Genomic DNA, 8,684 nt, shown 5'->3' with positions numbered 1-8,684 from the left:
TTATTAAGCATGGCATGACCAACAGGGAACCGGCTGCTTCAGAAGATGTTACTATTCACAGATCCCTAGAGAAGGGGCCAGGCCACACCTCAGGGGAACACTGCAGAATGAGTGAGTAAATAGCCAGAAGCAATGAAGTAAAACTGTTAGGAACCTCCACTGTGGTTATCCTGGGGTTGAGCAAACAAGGCTAGGTTAGTGGATTTGAGAATATCAACTTTGAATAGTTTTAGCAGACCCTGGGGCAGATCACTGTTCCTGTTGGGGTGGTCCCTGGTCCTGCTGTGATTAGGATACAAGGATAGTGGCCCAGAGTGTGAAAGCCCAGAGGACTGATTCATTAGCATTTGAAAGACTCTCCTTAGGGGTTTGTGATGTTTTAAGTATGCCAGATAGAATGCAAAGCATCTTGGATGCAGGTTGGAGAACACAAGGTTCAGCTTTATAGGAGCCCATTGTGCCTAGTAAATGCTCAATAAATAGTTGCTGACAAAGTGACCCCTTTTCTGAGACCAGTTTGGGGGGAACCAAAGCTCAGAATAAAAGCTGGTGCAAACAAGGGGTGTCTGCATCCTGACCATATCACCAAACTGCCCAGCTCTGCTCCTGCTGCTCCTTCCACTGCTCTTGGTCTCTGACTGATTCAAAGCAGGAGAGGTCAGTTGCTTGTAGTAAGAAGTCTTCCTCTGCATTTACCACAGAGCTTTCACCTTGCTTCAGGGCTATGCTTATGGGAGAATTCAACTGCCCATCAGAGAGCGTTCTCTTCCCATCAGTTATGGAAAAACAAGGACCATATTCTGATGAAAGCAAAAGATGATTCAGGAGAGTTTTGACCCACAGAAGATGCCACAGCCTTTCTCAGAAGGCAAACAAAGGGCAGTATTTGACTTTTGGAGCCAGTGAGTTGGTTGACATTGTTTGATGAAGGGACTGTCATGCTAAGAGCCTGGACGCCCGGATGGCCAGGGTAGGCGTGAACAGTGAGATCTTGTAGAAATAGAGAATATTGTGAAATGCAGCTAATTCAGTATCATTAAGGGTGATGCTATCATATCTACTCCTCACCTGAACTTCCAGTTAGTAATAAGCAATTCTTTTTTTAGAGCCCTCTACAGCTTTTCCATTCTAAGTAGAAGCAAAGCCAGTGAAGGTCAAGGTTAATAAAGATGGAAATACTTGGCTCATAAGTATACAAACAACAAATAGGGGCTGTAGCAACTCCTAGAGTCAGTTACTAAGCAGACAGGAAAGGTGTTCAAATGTTAGATATTTGCTATAGCTAATTCTTAAACTGTGGTTCAACAGCTCAGACAATTGTATACAATTGCAGAAAGTACACAGGAATAAAACTCTTGAGCTTCAAAAGAGAGACCTGCAGTCCTATCTGGCAAACCTGTGGGACACAGCCTGCATGGGTGAATTTGAACCTGGTGTCAAAGTGAGCTCTGAACCTTGATGTGTACTTTGCCTGTGTCCTTTGTGCCACTCTCCAGTAACACTAAAACTTCCTTCCACTCTGGATTTCTAGTCTTCAGTCTGTATACTAATAGGAATTCAGAAATAAGGAACTTTGCTGGTGAAAATATGCTGATACCAGTCTGCCCTCTCATCCAATCTTAAGTTAACCTTCCACATATTCTCTCGTTGTGTTTCTTTTTATTAGAAAGGCAGATTTTCAGAGAGAAGGAGTTACAAAGAGAAAGATCCTCTGTCCACTGTTTCAACCCCCAAGTGGCCACAACGGCCAGACCTTAGCTAATCCCATGTAGGAGCCAGAAGCTTCTTCTGGTGCTCCAGTGTGGATTCAGGGTCTCAAGGCTTTGGGCCATTCTCTACTACCTTCCCAGGGAACTGCCAGAGAGCTGGACGGAAAGAGGGGTAGCCAGAACATGAACTAGTAATCAGATGGGATCCTGGCTCATGCAAGGCGAGGATCCAGCCATTGCACCGGCCCCTCCTGCTGTTTCTTACTGATGCAGCTGCCAGGTATTAAAAATCCCTCTCGACTTGTTTATAGTCACTTGATGTCCTCGGCCTTATTTTACTCCCCAAATCACACAAACGGCACCTTTCCGCTATGGTATCTCACATCATCAAACACTGGTCTGAATCATGCTAAGAAATGTGGATGAGCAGAAAGAAAAAAGGGTGAGTGCACATGGCAAAAAAAGATTGTTTTACTGAGGAATGAAGCAAAATGTAAAAATGTGCAACACAATCCAAAGTTAGACTTGAGAAGTTAGAAGAAATAATAATCTTTAATGTACATACACCAAAAAAAAAAATGGAGTACTAAAATACAGGGAGAAAGACTGATCGAACCTGGGAGAAATAGAAGAACCCATGATTATAGTTGAATACTTTAATCACCCTTTAATCAGGAATGGGCAGATTTTGCACGCAGAAAACTGGTAAGTTGTATTCAATATCAGCATTTACTACTACAGGCCACTTTACTCAAAACTGGTCGCACATGCGTTCTCTTCAAGTATATGAGGAACTTAGGCCAAAATAGATCACTTTCTCAGTCACAAAACCTTGAATAAAACGTTTAAAACCCTAGCATTGTGGCATAGTGGTAAAACTGCCATTTAAAATGCTATCATTGTCACCATATCATGTTCTAGCTATTCTGCTTCTGATCCAGCTCCTTGCTAATGCCCTGAAGAAGAAAATGGCCCTAATATTTGGGTCCCTGCCACCGAGGTTGGGAACCTGGAAGAAGTTTCTGTCTCTTGACTTTGGCTTGGTCCAGCCCTGGCCATTGCAGTTATCTGCGGAGTGAATCAGTGGATGGAAGATCTCTGTCTCTTTCTCTGTCTTTATCTCTCACTTTCTGTAACTCTGACTTTCAAATAAATAAATAAGTATTTTAAAAAAAAACTAAAAGAATAGAAACCAAATAATGCCCTATCTACAAAGGGACTAAAATAAAAATCAATAGCATAAATATAACTGGAAAATTCCAAAATACTTTGAGACTAAACAGCACATTTCTAAATAACACATTAATCAAATAAAGAATCTCAAAGAAATTTCAAAATATTTTGAACTAAATGAAAATAAAAACAGAATTATCAGAAATTTTTGGATATAGCCAATGAATGCAGTGCTTAGAGGGAAATTTATGGCTTGAGTGAATTTGTATAAAAAAAAACCTAGAAGTCAACAGTCTAGGCTTAAATCCTACAAAACTAAGAAAATAAGTTATATTAAATTCAAAGTAAACAGAAGAAAAGGAATGAACTTTGGAGCAGAAATCAACAAAACTAAAACTTGGAAATTCATAGGGAAAATCAGTAAAATCAAAATGTGGTTCTCTGAAAAAAGCAAGAGAATTTAAATTACTAACATCAGAAATGAAAAGAAACATCATTGCATATGCTTTGGACATGAACTACCCAGAGAAGCTTATAATAAAAAATTTGATAACGTAGATGAAATTCACAGATCCCTAAAAATATGTAACTCACACAATAAATAATTTAAAAAGATCTACATCTTTTTGAAACTGAATCAGTAATTAATAATCTTTCCAAACAGAGAGCATCAGGCCAAATGGGCCTGATGAATGAATTTTTTAAACACTAGAGGGAAATTATACCAGCTGTCTACAATCGTTCCAGAAGATACTGCTTAATTCATCCTATGATGACTATACTGCTTTAATTATAAAATCAAAGACATACAAGAAAACTACAGATCAATATATCTAATGAATATAAATGCAAAAATCATTAACAAAATTTTAGTCAATTGAATCCAACAGTATGTAAAAAGAATTACAAACCACAATCAAATGAGACAAGTTGGGTTCAAAATCTGAAAAACAATTAACATAATTCATCACATCAGTAGGCTAACAAGAAATCACATGACCATGTCAACAGATACAGAAAATGCATTTGATGGATTCTAATGCCCATTTACAATAAAACTTTTAAAAACCACTCTGCAAACTGACAGTACAGAGGGATTCCCTCAGCTTCGTACTAATATTCACTAAAACACCTACACTTTTAAAAAAGATTTATTTATTTTTATTGGAAAGGAGGATGAGGAGGAGAGAGAGAGAAAGATGTTCCATCCAGTGGTTCACTCTCCAAGTGGCTGCAATAGCTGGAGCTGAGCCAATCCAAACCCAGGAGCCAGGAGCCTCTTCTGGGTTTCCCACGCGGGTGCAGGGTCCCAAGGCTTTGGGGCCGTCCTCAACTGCTTTCCCAGGCCACAAGCAGGGACTGAATGGGATGTGGGACTGCTGGGATTAGAACCAGCATCCATATGGGGTGCTGGCGCATGCAAGGCGAGGACTTTAACCACTACACCATCGCGCTGGGCCCTAAAACACCTACACTTAATGATGAGAAACTGGAAGCATTTCTGTTATGATTATGGATAAGAGGGCCCAGTGAAATGTCTCAGTGGCTAAATCTTTGTTTTAGACATGCCAGGATCACATATGGGCACTAGTTCATGTCCCGGCTTCTCCATTTCCCCTCCTGCTCCCTGCTTGTGGCCTGGGGTAGTAGAGAATGATCCAAATCCTTGGAACCCTACTCCTGGGAGGCCTGGAAGAAGCTTTTGCCTCTTGGCTTCGGATCAACTTAGGTCCAGCATTGTGGACACTTGGGAAGTGGACCAGCAGAGGGAAGATCTTTCTTTCTGTTATCGCCTTCTCTTTGTCGATCTGCCTTTCTAATAAAAGTGAATATATCTTTTTTTTTTTAATTTACCCACTGTGCCACAATGCTGGTCTGCTTTTGCTCATTTCTAAATCTGTGGGATGTACAATACAAAGAGTAACCCAAATGTGAACTATGGTCTGTGTGTGATAATGGTGTATCAATTAAGTTCTTGAAATCAAATGTTTCCCTCTGGAAAGTGATGTGAACAATGTGGAGTCTGTCCTTATGTAAGGGGAGGGAACACAGGCACATCCTCTGGAGCTTGCTCTCATCGCTGGAAACCAAAGATAAACAAAAGCAACAGCAGAAACCATGGCATAAAACACCGCAATCAAGAATGAAGAAAAATATGCTAATAAAGCTTACAGTCACAAGGTGGTAGAATTATAGGGTATTTTTATTTTACAGTTCATGTTATCTTTGCCAGATTTTCTTTTTTACAACTTGTAGAAAAAAAATTTTTTTTTGGTAGGCAGAGTGAGAGAATGAGAGAGTGAGAGAGAGAGGAGGGAGAAGCACCTTGCATTCATTGGTTCTTTTCCCAAATGGCTACAATAGCCAAATCTGGATCAGGCCAAAACCACGAGCCAGGGATTTCATCCAAGTCTTCCACATGGGTGGCAAGGACCCAAGCATTTGGTCCATCTATTGTTGCCTTTCCAGGCACATTAGCAGAGAGGGCAGTCGAGCAGCCAGGACTCAAGCCTACACTCTGTTAGGGGATGTCAGTAGTAGTTTAACATGCTGCACCACAAAGCTAACTCCTCCAAATTTTCTATAAAGATTCTGTACTACCTGAGATATTCAGGGGGAAAAAAAACCCCAACATTTACTTTAAATAAGAGAGTACCATCTTTGGACAAGGCATTGTGACCACTGCACTGGATTCTACCCCTTTACTATGCCATGGCTGGGCAAGGAGCCCAGTTCCTGCATCCCTAAAATGAGCATAATAAAACTTATACTACAGTGGGTTTTGTGCATGAAAACAAAATTAGGCACCAAACCTGGATGTGCAGGGCTCACTGTGGACTGCCTTCTCAATCCCTCAAGGGTATTTGGAGGTGCTGAAAGGCTCCAAGGAGACTTTGCCGGGGATACACAGAATCCTTTGTTTAGCCTTCTGCTTTCCCTATCCTGCTGATGTGAACAGCCTAAAGCTTACTCCATACATCCACCAGACCTCTCCATTTTGGAGAAGAGATTGGACTCCCTGTCCTCCCCTCTCCCCCTGCAAAAAAAAGCAGCTGTCATAAAATCCCAGGCCATGCAAGCCTCTCCAAAACCACCTGATTTTTCATCATTTTCCCCCCTTCCCCCACTTTTGCCATGCTTTAAGTAGTTTTGTGTGCTTCCTGTCCTAGCCTGGGGAAGAATCCTCAAGCATATATCGCTGGAAAATTGCTGCAGGGCTAGAGTCTAATAGGAGAATTTGATTTCAGAACAGGTGTTTGAAAGGTAGGCAGAGACTGTTGCAGGCATGGGGCAGCAGCGGAGGATGCCCACAGCACAAGGAGGGCAGGGAGAAAAGGATGCCCATAGCACAAGGAGGGCAGGGAGAAAGGTCTTAGCCTGGATTGAATCAAGTGGAGTTAGGGAAGGCGCTGGGAGTGGGGAACAAGTGGACCCCTGCAGGTAAGGGTGGCATGTGGGAGAAAAAAGGGACTGTGTTCTCAGAGGCATTAACTTTTCAACCCCTTTGGAAAGGGTCCTTATCTGAGGCCAGGGCTGGCTGAAAGGGTTGGGGAGGGTGGGGGCTGAGAGTGGGGTGTTGGCTGACAGCCGAAGACAACATGCTGGCTTAGAGAGAAGTGAAGGCAGAGGTCAGGGGTGATGCGAGGGGAGTCTAGAGAGTTGTTGCTTTCAGCCACACACCCTCCATGACAGCAACCTTTTCTGTCCTGTGGGTCTCAGCCTCGGACCCATGGTTTCAGTTCTTTCCTGAAACTCTTTCCTGAGACTCTCTGAGTTTCTTAACTGAAAAAGCAAAAGTGTCCTTCTCAATTCTGAAGATCTTGCCCTGTTATCTCCTATTCCAGGTCCCATTATTCACCATTTCCCTAATTCTATCATATGCTCCTCTCACCTCTTTGCTGCTCTCCAAGCATAACATGCACATTCCTGCGTTAGGTGTGTGTGCTTTGTTTCCCGTCTAAAGTTTTTTTTTTTCCTTTTCTATATGGCTTCTTTATTTTTAAATGTTTAGGATATATTACTTGTTTTGTAGCCTTCCCTCCCTCTCTTGCTAAGGTTTGAGTTTTCCACTGCCAGTACCTTGCCTCATTTTATTTCTTCACAGCACTTACTAATAACTGACCTTATCTTACATTTCTATTTACTTGTTTATGTTCTATCTGCTCTATTACAATCTAATTTCTTTTAAGGGAAAGACTTTGTCCTGTCTAATCCAATGGTTCAAAGTCTTGAACAAAGAATCTGATTAAATAAATCCACTATGATTACCTCATAGGAGTGTCACCTTCTAAAACAAAGATTACATTAAAGGAAGCAAAACCATTACAAATATCATTGGAAAAAGCTGGCTGTGTAAAAAACACATATTAATATTTATTAAAAATTTAAGAATTAGAGGACCTGAACAATGATTCATAATCATAAAACAATAACATAAATATATAGTAAGCAAATGACTTATATTATAAAAATGTACTTCTCGATATAGAAATTCCATTCTAGATCAAAACATCAGTATAGATAGTTCATTTTTATATTAAACTTACAAAATCTATAGTTTATGATTTCCACTTTCTTAGATTATTTTTAAAATCTTTCTTCTTTAAATTCAAAAAATTAAACAATGTATTAATGTGTCCATTAACCTGAATTTAAATATTGGTCTCAGAAATAGTTTGATTTTTTTTTTTCCAGTTTTTAAGACAGAACTCCAAGGCCCGTTTATCAAGGTAGATTATTGTGTAAACATTTCCCTAAATTTTTACCTAGTTGGTTTTAAAAGCACCACCTTGACATGAACATTATTTATCAATCTCTACCTAAATCTCCTTTAACTTATAGATAAAATAAGATCTATCTTAAGTTCAGGTGTAAAAAATGTAAGTGCTTTGGGAAAAGAAAGTCATCGTGACCACCCATGTCAAAATCAACTTTGTTTGGTAATCTCAGATATGTGGTTCATCTTCTGATCTAATTATCTGGATGTTAACAGTCAAGATCACTGTGCTTGGTTCTATTTGTTAAGGAAATTTTGCAAATGTATGTAACTAGTTTACAAATTTTATTTACAAACCTATGAGGTCAAAGAAAATGAAGCTATCATAAACTATTCTTAGAGATTGGCTAATAAAAAATAATTTCTCTTGGAAACACATCTATCATGTACATTTGGGTGGCATTTTAGCCTTTTTCCCTTCTAAGTTTGTGCTAAGTAGGAAGGAAATTGAATGGTTTTTAGAAACTAACATAAAATGCCCTCAAATTCAATCTGAAGTAACATGGTAAACATTTCCAATAGCTGTAACAACAGGCCAGAGAGTGCCCGGCCACTTATAAGACTAGGAAGTCTTCGACTTTATTAACTGCTACATTCAGATTCACATTGTTTAGCTTCCAAAGGTAATAATCAGGAACAATTTAGAAAATACTCAAATTATTTAGGTTTGATTTGCATGGGAAGCTCAACATTGGAAATATTCCCTAGTTAGACCCTGTGGGCATTCACAAGACAGGTGCACATTTTTTTCTATGTCCTGACCTGTTCCATGGGTTGGGAGATGGAGAAAACGAAAGACAAATGAAGACAAGGCTCTGGGGTCAACTCTGTTTTCTTGCTCTGTGACAAAGGATAGTACTGAATCTACCCTCAAAACTCTTCCTTCTTCAGACTGCTGTTAGTAGGGAATGATGTCCTTTCCCTACAGCCAGAAATACGTCAGAAAATGATTCACCATACATTTGTATAATATATAGATATGCATGTGTAAAACATTTTTATTTAGGGCTGGTGAAAATTAGGTT

Source organism: Ochotona curzoniae, unplaced genomic scaffold (assembly GCF_017591425.1).
Source record: "Ochotona curzoniae isolate NIBS_2020 unplaced genomic scaffold, NIBS_Ocur_1.0 scaffold_4505, whole genome shotgun sequence".
In the NCBI taxonomy this organism is placed as follows: domain Eukaryota; kingdom Metazoa; phylum Chordata; class Mammalia; order Lagomorpha; family Ochotonidae; genus Ochotona; species Ochotona curzoniae.
Note: the sequence above shows the minus strand (reverse complement) of the source record.